Genomic DNA, 13,661 nt, shown 5'->3' with positions numbered 1-13,661 from the left:
TCATAGATGACTTTAAGAAAACATGCATAGCTAGCGAGCCGCAAGCTGGAGGACCATGCAAATGTCATCGTTTCATAGATGACTTTAAGGAAACATGCATAGCTAGCGAGCCGCAAGCTGGAGGACCATGCAAATGTCATCGTTAGAGCTTAAGCCAATTAGTGAGTGACAAGTAGGCATAATTATTGTAGACTCTATAAGTATGCGCTGTTTGAACTAATAAAGTGAACTATGCTTTATCGCTCACATTGAGTCGTCTCAGCTTGTTCCTCCGCCGCCCGCATCGCTGCACAAGTTCTCCGTGTTCTCGATGAAGACCCAGCGACCTTGGGCAACGGATTTCTGCCCTCAAAGACGGACTCCATCATTCCAGGTCAGATTTCCAGTTTCTACCACCACTGCATGTTGGTTTTCACATCACAGAATCACAGAATCCCAGGATGGACTGGGCTGGAAAAGCCCTCAGAGCTCATCCAGTCCAGCCCTTGGTCCAGCTCCAGCCCATTGACCAGATCATGGCACTGAGTGCCATGGCCAGTCTCAGTTTAAACCCCTCCAGGACGGCGAGTCCAGCCCCTCCCTGGGCAGCCATTCCAGTCCTGACCACTCTCTGCACAGAATTGCTTCCTAATCTCCAGCCTCAGTTTCCCCGGGCAGGGTTGAAGCCCATCAAATCTCCACAATTAACAGCTGCAAAATGCTTTGATATAGTGCTACAGAAATAGGAGCAGTTGAAAGAAGGGCAGAACGTCTGCTGTCAGCATGTGGTTCATTAGTACTGCTTGTTTTTGTGCTCAGAGCAGTATCACTGTCTTCTCCTTTGAGTTCCTATTAACCAAGAGAGCGGTGTCGGTGCTGGGGATGGCACGGAGGCAAAAGGAGTTTCTGCAGGGCAGTGGAGGAGGATGTGCTGGAACACACCAGGATGTCTTCTGGAAAGCTGAGGGAAGCAGAGGCTCCCGAGAAGGACGAGCGACTTCCTGCAGTGTGGGCTGCTGATAGAATGCGAGTAAAGAACCGCGATGGTAAAGCTGTAGGGTTAGTGCAGGACTGGAGAGGAGTCAATAAAATTCAACCTGACACATTGTTCACCAAATTATGGTGACGTTATGGAACCAACATCAGTGAACTCTGTCTTGCAGTACGTTACGGGAAACCATATTAGAACACAGCGAAGCTCACTGGGGAGCTGATGCTCTATCCCAAGATCTGATTAAAAGGAAAGAGTGAATTTATGTAGCATTTGGAAACAAGTGACCCAGCAATGTGAACTATGTCTGGAAAACAAGCTTAATATGATAAATATGGTACAAATGCGAACAATTAGAAAAGGAAATGTAGCAGGTCAGCATTAGCAACTAGATTTCTCCAGACTCCCTGGAAAAGGGGGTTTGCTGGTGTTAACAGAGACCTTCTCAGGCTGGCCAGAAGCATCCCCTGCCCAGCTCGTAAAGCTGCAAAAGTATCTAAAGCTTTGTGAGGTGAGACCATACCCCGATTTGGGGTCCCCGCTCTGCTGTCCTCCGCTAGAGGACAGGTAAGTTCCAGCCACAGCAGCACTGACTGGATCTTCAGGCATTGAAGTGCATGACGTTCTAGGCTCACTGAGATCAGCGCCGAGAGAACTGGAAAGCGGCAGGTCCTACTGGCTCCGACGTCTGTTTCTTCTCTGCTGCTTTCTTCACCCTTGAACAGTGAATGCAGGCGGGTTGTTCTCTAATCGTGATGGCAGTAAAGGCGTCAGCAGCAGCTGAACAGCCCATTCCACTTCTCTTCTCGAGGCTGACGTGAAAAAGCTTTCACAGAAACTTCATCTAGTGGGTTGAAAGAAAAGACTTCGTTTTCCTCGGCTCGGGGCTTCCCGCTCATTCTGAGCAGCGCTAAAGGTAGTGCTGGATTCTGCTTCCAGTTAGTTTCCTGGCCAATTCTGTTTGCCTGCTGTTCCATTAAATGATTCGTTTTCTATTCTACCTGCCCACTTGCTTAAGGCTTGTAGCGAGTCCGCAACTGCCAATCGATCTCTAATGCTTCACTGACTTGCAGCACTACCTGTGCAACAAACGGGGCCTCTAGCAGAGGACATCACGGCGGGTACCCCAAATCGGGGTACGGTCTCGTTTAACAAAGCTTTGGTTACTCAACAGTAACAGGACTGGGGCAGAGCTGGGTCCTGGCAGAGCAGGGTGTGCCTGGCCCTTACCTTCACTAAGTTGGACAGTAAATGGCTCAGCATAGCGATCCTGCCCATAGCCCTCTCCTGCACACATGCTCTGCTGGAGCTGGTGAAGGTCAAGAGCATCTGGGGAGAGACAAGCTGCTGGAGAGCCCTGGGAGCAGCCAGCGCTCCAGCAGAAGCTCAGGTCCTGGGCTGGACTGGCCCAGTCCATCAAGGCTTCCCCTGCTCTTGCACAAAGCCTGTAGGAGGCTCTTGCCCTGGGGTCCCTGGCAGGCTTGGGGCACACGCCCCAGGCCAGCCCTGTGGCCAGGCAGGAAGGCAGATGCCACCCTCTGCGGCCACTGTGCTGCGGAAGAGCCTGGCGGGCAGCCCCTGGCTCCCCGGGGAGGTGGGCACCCTCCCGGCAGCGCTCTCTGCACGGCACGGGGTGGGACTGTCCGCTCCAGAGTGGACACCCTGTCCCCCAGGGTGAGGAACAGCCCTTGCGAAGCCCAGACTTTGCACATCCAGACCTGGAAGATATTGTGCAGCAGGTCACTGACTCTGGAGACACGACACCGGAGCACCAGCCTAGTTAGCATGTTGTCCATGGACCGCATGGTCTGCAAGAAGACAAGGAGTTGTGGTCGTGTTTCCTGCCACCCCTCTCACCCCCAGGGGACTGATCTGAACTCCCAGCACTGAGGGACGACTCCCGCACTGCTGCGCTGTGCCTGGGAGAGACCCAGGGACAAATAATCTGCTGCGGGCAGAGCAGCCTGCAGCACTGGACATGGGCAGGCCCGCAGGCAGGGGACCGAGGGATGAGGGTGGGACAGCAGAGCTGAGACCCTGCCCTGCTTGGATCTCTGGTCATATCACAGCGCAGGGTGGCTGGAGAGCGCCCAGAGGGACTGGGGGCTCCTGTAGCTCTCCCAGCACTTACCACATGGTAGAGGTCACAGGCCAGGCCCTGCATTTCCTCTTCTGGAGGAAGCAAGAAGACGCTGGAGAAGCAGGCTTCGAGGAGGCTTGTCTCCGTGCCCTCCAGCACCATGTCCACTAGGCTGCAAAGAGAGACGGGCCAGGCAGACACTGGTGCTGGGAGCAGTGCTGAGGCCTCGTACAGGTGGACACGGGGCTCGGGGGCAGGGGTCCCCGGAGGGATGGGCAGGTACCTCAATTCAGCAATGGCACGCATGGCGATCTGCCGCAGCGCCGTGCGCAGTTGGTCCCTGGGCTCCTCTGCCAGCAGCACCTGCAGAGCACAGCCGGATGGGACCCAGCGCCACCAGCCCCTGGCCCTGCCCAACAATGTCCTCACTGGGTGCCAGTGTCAGGGGCCTCAAGCCCTTCCCCAGAGCCGCTGGGTGTCCCCTCACCTTGATTTTGTCTGCCAGCTGGAATATCTGGCAGAAGAGATCTAGGCCCGGGGACAAGCCGGAGCCCCTGCTGGTGTCACACAGGGCACAGATGCTCTGCAGAAACTGCATCTTGTGGCTCTCCTCCTAGAGCCAGGGAGCAGAGAGGCAAACAGGGAGTGTGAGAATCAGGACACACGAGCAGCGGGCACCGCAGCAGGGGGGTGCAGTGCCATGTGGAGACCTGGGAGCAGCAGCTCTGCCCAGCCAGCACCCTCCAGCACCCGCAGCAGAGCCCCTGGCAGCAGCCGCCAGCACAGCCGCCTTTAAAGCGGCCGCGGTTACCTTTTCTGGGTTTCTGACAGAGGCCGTGATGAAGTCCACGTGTCCCTTTGCAAATTCATACACCGGCAACCAGGTGGCATCTAATAAAGGGGGAGAGCAGGGAGGGCTGCAGAGAGGTTTGCAGGCAGGACAGAGCAGAAGGAGCTCTGCCCCCCGTCCAGCCGCACGCCCGCTGCCCCGGCACAGTCTCCCCATGCGTGCCAGGGCTGCAGGGTGCCCGGCAGACGGGCTGCGATGCTCGAGCCAGGCAGGACGGGGAAAGCGCCCGGTGCAGCGAGTGAGGAACTCGCTTCAGACGGGCAGGAAAGGTCCCCGTCCCACAGCACGGCTGCCTCCTGCCCACCCAGCTGCCTCTCGCTGCCCGTGCCCTGCAGCAGGAGCTGGGTCCCCTCTGCCCGCTGTGCTGTGCTGGGGCCGGCTCCCAGCTCGGAGCAGCCCTGGGCTTCAGGCAGCATCATCCCCAGCCATGGAACCCCCTGCCAGCGTGTGGGGAACCGTGACCCTGGTGTCGAGTGGGGAACGATCTCTGGGCCTCACCCTGCCCAGACAATCAGCGCCCCTCACTCACCGATCTCCAGGTGCCAGATCGGGGACGTCTCAGAGGGCTCCTGTGGAGGGCTGTCCTCCTGGGGACCCCAAACCTCCTCCCAGGCCACCCTGGGAAGGCTGGGGGGTCTCTCCTCCGAGGCCCCTCAGGAGGGCTGGGGGGTCTCTCCTCCAAGGACCCCCCAGGAGGGCTGGGGGGTCTCTCCTCCCAGGCCCCCCCAGGAGGGCTGGGGGGTGTCTCCTCCCAGGCCACCCTGGGAAGGCTGGGGGGTGTCTCCTCCAAGGTCCCCCCAGGAGGGCTGGGGGGTCTCTCCTCCAAGGCCCCCCCAGGAGGGCTGGGGGGTCTCTCCTCCCAGGCCCCCCAGGAGGGCTGGGGGGTCTCTCCTCCAAGGCCCCCCCAGGAGGGCTGGGGGGTCTCTCCCCCCAGGCCTCCCCGATGATGACAGGGGGACCGCCTGCCCAGCTCACCCTGCGGCGCCTGGGGTGTCTCTCTCCCATCCTGCGGGATGAAGGGAAGGAAGGGAGAACCTTCGGCAAAATCCCTGGGTGCCGCAGGTCTGCCTGGGGCAGTGGGGAAAGATGTGGGCTGTGCTCAGGGACTCCACAGCCAGAGTCTGCTGAGGGCAGCCAGAGATAGGGGATGGTCGGACGCAATGATCTGTAGGGTCGCTTCCAACCAAAATGATTCTCGGATTCTCCGAAAGACGGGGGCTCCGCTCGGGGCTCTCGCCAGCTCCGTGCTCGCACCCTGTCTCGTCACCGTCCTGCCGGACAGTGTGGGCTGGGGCTGCAGCTGCGCTGAGCACAGGCAGGGCAGTGGGTGTCACCATGTGAGGTCACAAAGGGCCCCACTGTGACCCTGCGCCTGGGGAGCGAGGGGCAGCATGTCCCGTTGGGAGGAACAGGCCAGTTCAGCCCTGGGCACCTGGGTGCTCTCAGGTGTCTCCAGGTCCCCCTTTGCCCTCATGTCCCCTCGGGACTGCCCTGTTGCCCTGTGGTGTGTTCCAGAGCCCCGTGTTCACCTGACTGGCTGATCTGAACAGCAGCAAAGCTGCTCCTTTAGTGGGTTGGTAGAGATTCCTAGGGATTTCCAGGGTGGGCAGCAGAGAGGATGGGCTTTGTTTAAGGTGTCTGCTGTCTCCCTGCTTCCAGAAGCTCTCAGAGGCTTGAGGATAAACTGACCATGTAACCAAGTGACAAACTGTTGGAACTGGCAGAGCACAACGGAGAAATCCAGCTGGTTCATGCGCTTCCCTGTGGAACTTTCTCAAAGCCAATGGACATTCTATGGCACTGAAGTGAATAGGCCTTCGAGGCCTATGTGACCAGGAAGAGACAGAGCTGAGCAGCCTCTGTGTCTCATGCGCCTTTGTGCAGCCTTGAGCAAGTGAAGAAATCAAGAGTCAGCAAGTCAGGGAGGTTTTGCTAAGCACTAGAGCTCGCGCTGATATGTAAAATTCCATCGCTTGTTAGCTTGAAGCGCGTGAACAATAGCTATTGTCCAATTACATGCAGCCTGTAAGCACGTGGACAAATCAGTAAGGTACTTAAAGAGACACGTAACAAGCAATAAACGGCTTCAGCTTGAATTCACATTGAATTGTGTGGAGTCCGTGATTTTCGCCCTCACAAGCGGTAACCCCGATGTGATCCATATGGAGAATTGACGGAGGAGACGACTGCTGGATGAGGGACGAGCCCCGGCTGCACACGGCGCGGCTGGACCGGGACCGGGACGCAGTTCGTGGAGCTGTGGGAAAGCAGAGGATCCGACATCGTGCAACGGACACCTGAAGAGGGGAGCAGCCGGGAGCGAGAGGAGATGGGGCAGAATACATCTAACGAAGAAGCAGCAGTACTGCAGCGCCTCTCACATATCCTCTCTAGGAGAGGGGGGATGCAAAAATGCCTTGAAAAGACTATGGAGCACGGCGATTTTTCTTTCGCCCTGTGTGTTGCCTTTCTGAAGATCAAGCAGCTTCTCAGGAATGTGAGTTAATTGTGTTACTGGCTGTTGTTACAGTTTATTTGTGGTATTGCCTGTGTAAGTGCACTGTAAGTCTTCTTCCTCCTTCTCCCACTCGTGCTGCAAGCCTCTCCACGCTTCCCCCTCCTCGCTCCCTTCTCATGGTTTCTCCGTCCCGCCGCTGTCCCCAGGGCACTGGCCTGCACGGCCCTGCCCGGCAGCGGGAGCGTCTGCAGCTGCGGCTGGGTCTCCAGCTTTAGGGTCCCCCGCAGCACCCGCTCTCCTCAGCTCTGCACACCCAGCCAGTTGCGCCGCCCAGGCAAAGTCAGCTTCACCCTCTGCCTACACCTCACCTGCAAACAGCCAACTCTTCAGCTGACAACCGCCCCAAACCCACCGACAAACTCTCCAAACCTCAGCCTTTCGCCTTCAGCTGCTGCCTCTAGTGCATCTCACAGACAAGCCTCCAAAATGCCCTCATCCTGCAATAATACTGCAGCACTGATCGCCTGCGGGAACAACCGCCACAATACCGTGCAAACACCAACCAGTTCTGGCACGGAAATATCGCTGTCTCCTCAAGATTCCACCTACACCAACTGCTGCCAAACACACGCTGTCCTCACCAAAGCCAAACGCTGCAACAGCCAGCGACAACTCAAATCTGCGTGTGCGGCGCAAAATCGCAGGTGTGAGCTAACGCAGAGCTGGGCTTGACAGCTGCAGAGTGTGCACCCTGTGGCTTAACGTGGCCGTCACTGCCATTCCGCCTTCTCCCTGGAGAAGCGCATGAGCACAGGCTGCTTCAAGGCACCATGGGAACGGTTCGGATCTCCGGGTCTCTGAGGGCGACAGTAACAAATGTGATCTGTGTGTGGCCAGGAACTTCCCGTCCACTTGCTCCTCCATTCAGTGCGGTGCTGCAAGAGAGGGACAGAAAAGAAACAGTTAGGACGGGATTAACAACCTCGTCACCCCTGTCCCCAAACCTGCAGGCGTCCTGGGAGCCCTGATCTGTTCTGCTCTTCTCCCTCTCTGTGCTGGAATACTTCACTGCACAAATTTCTGTCATGAACACTCTCTGAACCAGCCTGATGTGTTCACAGTTCCCAGCCCAGCGTCCATTCCTCAAGGTACCTCAGCATTTCCCTTTGAAACCAACCTCAGTGCCACCCCGTCCTGAGCTACCTCAGCACTGCCCACTGCAGCCTCCCGACGCCATCTCCTCCCTGCGGCCCCTCAGCCTTTCCCGCCAAAGCCTCCCCGATGTCCCCCCTCCCTGCGGCCCCTCAGCCTTTCCCGCCAAAGCCTCCCCGATGTCCCCCCTCCCTGCGGTCCCTCAGCCTTTCCCGCCAAAGCCTCCCCGATGTCCCCCCTCCCTGCGGTCCCTCAGCCTTTCCCGCCAAAGCCTCCCCGATGTCCCCCCTCCCTGCGGTCCCTCAGCCTTTCCCGCCAGGGCTCCGTCCCCGCCGTCCCGCCCTCCGGCTCCTCCGCCGCTCCCGCCGCCCCCAGACCCTCCTGGACCTCCCCCTATACCCCCCATAGGCCCCCATAACTCCCCCATAACCCCCTGTAGGACCCCCCCAGGCCCCCCCATCCCCATATCTCCCCATAGGCTGGTGCAGCAGCCCAAACTGGTCCAGCTGTCCCAGCCCCTCCTGCACGTCCCCCCACAGACCCCCATAACCCCCCATAACCCCCTGTAGGACCCCCCCAGGCCCCCCCATCCCCACAGGACCCCCCGCGGCCCCGCCCCGCGGCCCCTCCCCCCCGCCCCTCGCGCCCCCCGGCGGCCCCGGCCCCGCCCGCGCCGCTCCCCCCCGGCGCTGCCCCTCCCGCTCGTTTCCTCCTCTGCCCGGTGTCCCCACGGGCTCCCCCTCCGCCCCACGGCCCCGCCCGAGCCCCGCGCAGCGCTCAGCCCGGGGCTCCTTCCCTCACCGCCGCCCGCGTGTTTCCCCCTCGGCCCTTTCTCGGCCCGGCCCGGGCCGCGCTGTCGCGGCTGCCTGCCCCTCGCCTTCCTCCTGCCCAAACCAGCCCGTCCCTCCCCTCCAGCCTCCCCCCTCGCCGGGACCGGGGCGGCCCCGCCCAGTCTCCCCGGTGTCCGCCCGCCCCTCGCTCACCGCCGGCCCCGCCGCTCCTCGCGCGCCGCTCCCGCGCCGCACCGGCGGCACGCGCTCCTCGGCCCGCGCGCTTCTGCAGCGTGGCCCCGCCCATCCCGCGCAGGAGCCAATCCCGTCCGCGCCCGCCCCGGGCCCCGCCCCCCTCACACGGCTGCAGCCTCCTGCTGCTTTAGCTCACACATCTTTCTTCCTTCTCACCGCACGGCAGGTCACACTCACAAACGTTCCGTGCTCGTTGGCGGAAGAATATCTGCGGAAGAATCTACAAACATTACAGAGATACACCACGGCCCACAGCTTTCTGAGCTCTCAGGTCAAAGTTCCTGTAGATACCCATGTTTCAATAAACAGACACCACCAGCAGAGCTGCCGCCTCTGCCGGCTTTGTTCAGAAACAGTGACAACACCAGCAAACACATTGGCAGCCGGTGCTTTGACCAGGGAAGGTGGGATCTACAAAAGTCTGATTGAACCAAACAGCCTGAGGTCTTGATCGAGCTGCAGATCCGCCAGGAATGCTGAAATGCAAGAGTTTGCTCCTGCAATATTCCACAATGAACAGCCGCTCCATATCCAGTATCATCTCAAAGTTCCAAACCAGTACATTAAAAAGCTGTCACTAGGTATTAGAAGACCACTGCAAGATCTTAGTGCTTTTTGAGTTCAACAATAATTTTTCAATAAACCAACACCCAAACAGTTTCTGCAGCCTGTTGCTCATCCTCCTGTTCATTCATTAGCACTGCAGCAATCAGTTTTTATACGACGTGTCAACAGAGGCGTTTGAAAAACCCCAACAAAACTTATTGAAGCCCACGGACCCCCCGGCCTCCCTGCCCCCCCCACCCCGAGCCCCACGATCAGCGCTTGGTGCGGGAGAGGAGCACAGCTGGACAGACAGAACCAGAAATGCGACTGCGGGAGGAGGAAACACCAAGGTAGGTCCAGCTGCCTGAACATCCCAATCTGATGTCTGCAGAACAAAGCACATCACCCTCGGCATTGGAGACGCAAAGCTGCTCTGTACGTGTCTGATCCTCACACGGCCCAGTGGTTCTCAAGTCCGCTGAGCTCCACTGCGCAGCCGCCCCGCGGCTGTATCTCAGATGCTGTATCTAGGATGCTGTATCGAGGTTGCTCTATGTGGGATGCTCTATCTGGGATGCTGTATCTAGGATGCTGTATCTGGGATGCTGTATCTAGTATACTGTATCTAGGATGCTGTATATAGGCTGCTGAATCTGGGATACTGTATCTGGGATGCTGTATCTGGGATACTGTATCGAGGTTGCTGTATCTGGGATGCTGTATCTGGGATGCTGTATCTAGGATGCTGTATCTAGGATGCTGTATCTAGTATACTGTATCTGGGATGCTGTATATAGGCTGCTGAATCTGGGATACTGTATCTGGGATGCTGTATCTGGGATACTGTATTTAGGATGCTGTATTTAGGATGCTGTATCTAGGATGCTGAATTTGGGATGCTGTATCTGGGATGCTCTACCTAGGATGCTGTATCTGGGATGCTGTATCTGGGATGCTGTATCTGGGATGCTGTATCTGGGATACGGTACCTAGGATACTGTATCTGGGATGCTGTATCTAGGACGCTTGATCTGGGATACTCTATCTAGGATGCTGCATCTAGGAATGTGTATCGAGGGCCCTGCATCTGGGATACTGTATCTAGGATGCTATATCTGCAATGCTGTATCTGGGATGCTGTATCTAGGATGCTGTATCTGGGATGCTGTATCTAGGATGCTGTATTTACGATTCGTATCTGGGATACTCTATGTGGGATACTGTATGTAGGATACGGTATCTGGGATACTATATCTGGGATGCTGTATCTGGGATACTGTATCTAGGATGCTGCATTTGTGATGCTGTATCTAGGATGCTGTATATGGAATACTGTATCTGGGAAGCTGTATCTAGGATGCTGTATCTATGATGCTGTATCTAAGATGCTGTATCTAGGATGCTGTATCTAGGATGCTGTACCTGGGATACTGTATCTAGGATGCTGTATCTGAGATGCTGTATCTGGGATACTGTTTCTAGGATCCTGTATCTGGGATGCTGTATCTAGGATTCTGAATTTGGAATGCTGTATCTATGATGGTGTATCTAGGAAGCTGTATGTAGGATTCTGTATCTGGGATACTGTAGATAGGATACTGTATCTGGGATACTATATCTAGGAGGCTATATCTAGGATGCTGTACCTGGGATGCTGTGTCTGAGATGCTGTATCTAGGATGCTGTATCTAGTATACTGTACCTGGGATGCTGTATCTGGGATGCTTTGTCTGAGATGCTGTATCTAGGATGCTGAATGTGGGGAGCTGTATCTAGGATGCTGTATCTAGGATACTGTACCTGGGATGCTGTATCTGGGATGTTGTGTCTGGGATGCTGTATCAAGTATGCTGAATCTGGGGAGCTGTAACTAGGGTACTGTATGTGGGATACTGTATCTAGAACACTGTATAGATGATGCTGTATCTGGGATGCTGTATCTAGGATGCTGTATCTAGGATGCTGTATCTGGGATACTGTACCTAGGATACTCTATCTGGGATGCTGTATCTGGGATGCTGCATCTAGAATGCTGTATCTGGGATGCTGTATCTAGGACACCGTACCTGGGATACTGTATCTAGGACGCTGTATCAGGAATGCTGTATCTAGGATGCTGTATCTGGTATGCTGTATTTCCGATTCTGTATCTGGGATACTCTATGTGGGATATGGTATCTAGGATAGTGTATCTGGGATGCTGTATCTAGGATGCTGTATCTGGGATGCTGTATCTGGGATGCTGTATCTGGGATGCTGTATATGGGATGCTGAATTTGGGATGCTATATCTAGGATGGTGTATCTAGAATGCTGTATCTCGCATGTTGTATCTGGGATACTGTACCTAGGATGCTGTATCTGGCATACTGTATCTGGGATACTATATCTGGGATACTTTATCTGGGATACTTTGTCTAGAATGCTGTATCTGGGATGCTGTATGTAGGATGCTGTATCTAGGTTGCTCTATCTGGGATGGTGTATCTCGGATGCGGTATCTGCGATGCTGTATATGGGATACTGTACGGATAGATTTGACCAAACAGGGACCCAGGCGTCCGGGCTCCATAGATTTGACCAAAGAGGGACCCAGGCATCCGGGCCCCATAGATTTGATATAGAAGGGACCCAGGCGTCCGGGCCCCATAGATTGCACTCAGGAGGAACCCAGGCGTCCGGGCCCCATAGATTTGACAAACAAGGGACCCAGGCGTCCGGGCCCAATAGATTTGACCAAAGAGGGACCCAGGCATCCGGGCTCCATAGATTTGACCAAAGAGGGACCCAGGCGTCCGGGCCCCATAGATTTTGCCGAGGAGGGACCCAGGCGTCCGGGCCCCATAGATTTGACCGAGAAGGGACCCAGGCGTCCGGGCCCCATAGATTTGACTGAGGAGGGACGCAGGAGTCCGGGCCCCATAGATTTGACCAAGAAGGGACCCAGGCGTCCGAGCCCCATAGATTTGAACGGGGAGGGACCCAGGCGTCCGGGCCCCATGGATTTTATAGAGAAGGGACCCAGGCGTCCGGGCCCCATAGATTTGACCAATAAGGGACCCAGGCGATTGGGACCCATAGATTTGACTGAGAAGGGACCCAGGCGTCCGGGCCCCATAGATTTGACCGAGAAGGGACCCAGGCGTCCGGGCCCCATAGATTAAAATGGGAAGGGACCCAGGCGTCCGGGCCCCATAGATTTGACGGAGGAGGGACCCAGGCGTCCGGGCCCCATAGAATGGACCGAGGAGGGACCCAGGCGTCCGGGCCCCATAGATTTGACTGAGGAGGGACCCAGGCGTTCGGGCCCCATAGATTTGACCAAAAAGGGACCCAGGGGTCCAAGCCCCATAGATTGCACTGAGTAGGGACCCAGGCGTCCGGGCCCCATAGATTTGACGGATGAGGGACCCAGGCATCCGGGCCCCATAGATTTGAATGAGGAGGGACCCAGGCGTCCGGGCCCCATAGATTTTACAGAGAAGCGACCCAGGCGTCCGGGTCCTATAGAAAGTAATGGGGAGGGACCCAGGCGTCCGGGCCCCATACATTTGACAAATAAGGGACCCAGGTGTCCGGGCCCCATAGATTTGACTGAGGAGGGACCCAGGCGTCCGGGCCCCATAGATTTGACCGAGAAGGGACCCAGGCGTCCGGGCCCCATAGATTGTAATGGGGAGGGACCCAGGCTTCCGGGCCCCATAGATTTGACCAAACATGGACCCAGGCGTCCGGGCCCCGTAGATTTGACCGAGGAGGGACCCAGGCGTCCGGGTCCCATAGATTTCAATTGGGAGGGACCCAGGCGTCCGAGCCCAAGATTTGACAGAGGAGGGACCCAGGCGTCCGGGCCCCATAGATTTGACCGATGAGGGACCCAGGCGTACGGGCCCCATAGATTTGAACGAGAAGGGACCCAGGCGTCCGGGCCCAATAGATTTGACCAAGAAGGGACCCAGGCGTCCGGGCCCCATAGATTCGACCGAGGAGGGACCCAGGAGTCCGGGCCCCATAGATTTGACCGAGGAGGGACCCAGGCGTCCGGGCCCCATAGAGTCGACAGAGGAGGGACCCAGGCGTCCGGGCCCCATAGATTTTATAGAGAAGGGACCCAGGCGTCCGGGCCCCATAGATTGGACCGGGGAGGAACCCAGGCGTCCGGGCCCCATAGATTTGACCGAGGAGGGACCCAGGCGTCCGGGCCCCATAGATTTGACCAAGGAGGGACCCAGGCGTCCGGGCCCCATAGATTTGACCAAGGAGGGACCCAGGCGTCCGGGCTCCATAGGTTTGACCGGGGAGGGACCCAGGCGTCCGGGCCCCATAGATTTGACCGAAGAGGGACCCAGGCGTCCGGGCCCCATAGATTTCAACGGGGAGGGACCCAGGCATCCGGTCCCCAGAGATTTGATTCAGGAGGGACCCAGGCATCCGGGCCCCATAGATTTGGTAGCGACAGGACCCAGGCGTCCGGGCCCCATAGATTTGAACGGGGAGGGACCCAGGCGTCCGGGCCCCATAGACTTGACCGAGGAGGGACCCAGGCGTCCGGGCCCCATAGATTTGACGTATGAGGGACCC

Source organism: Streptopelia decaocto (genome assembly GCF_964273445.1).
Source record: "Streptopelia decaocto genome assembly, contig: HAP1_SCAFFOLD_235, whole genome shotgun sequence".
NCBI classification, from domain to species: Eukaryota; Metazoa; Chordata; class Aves; order Columbiformes; family Columbidae; genus Streptopelia; species Streptopelia decaocto.
This window is presented reverse-complemented; position numbering follows the sequence as displayed.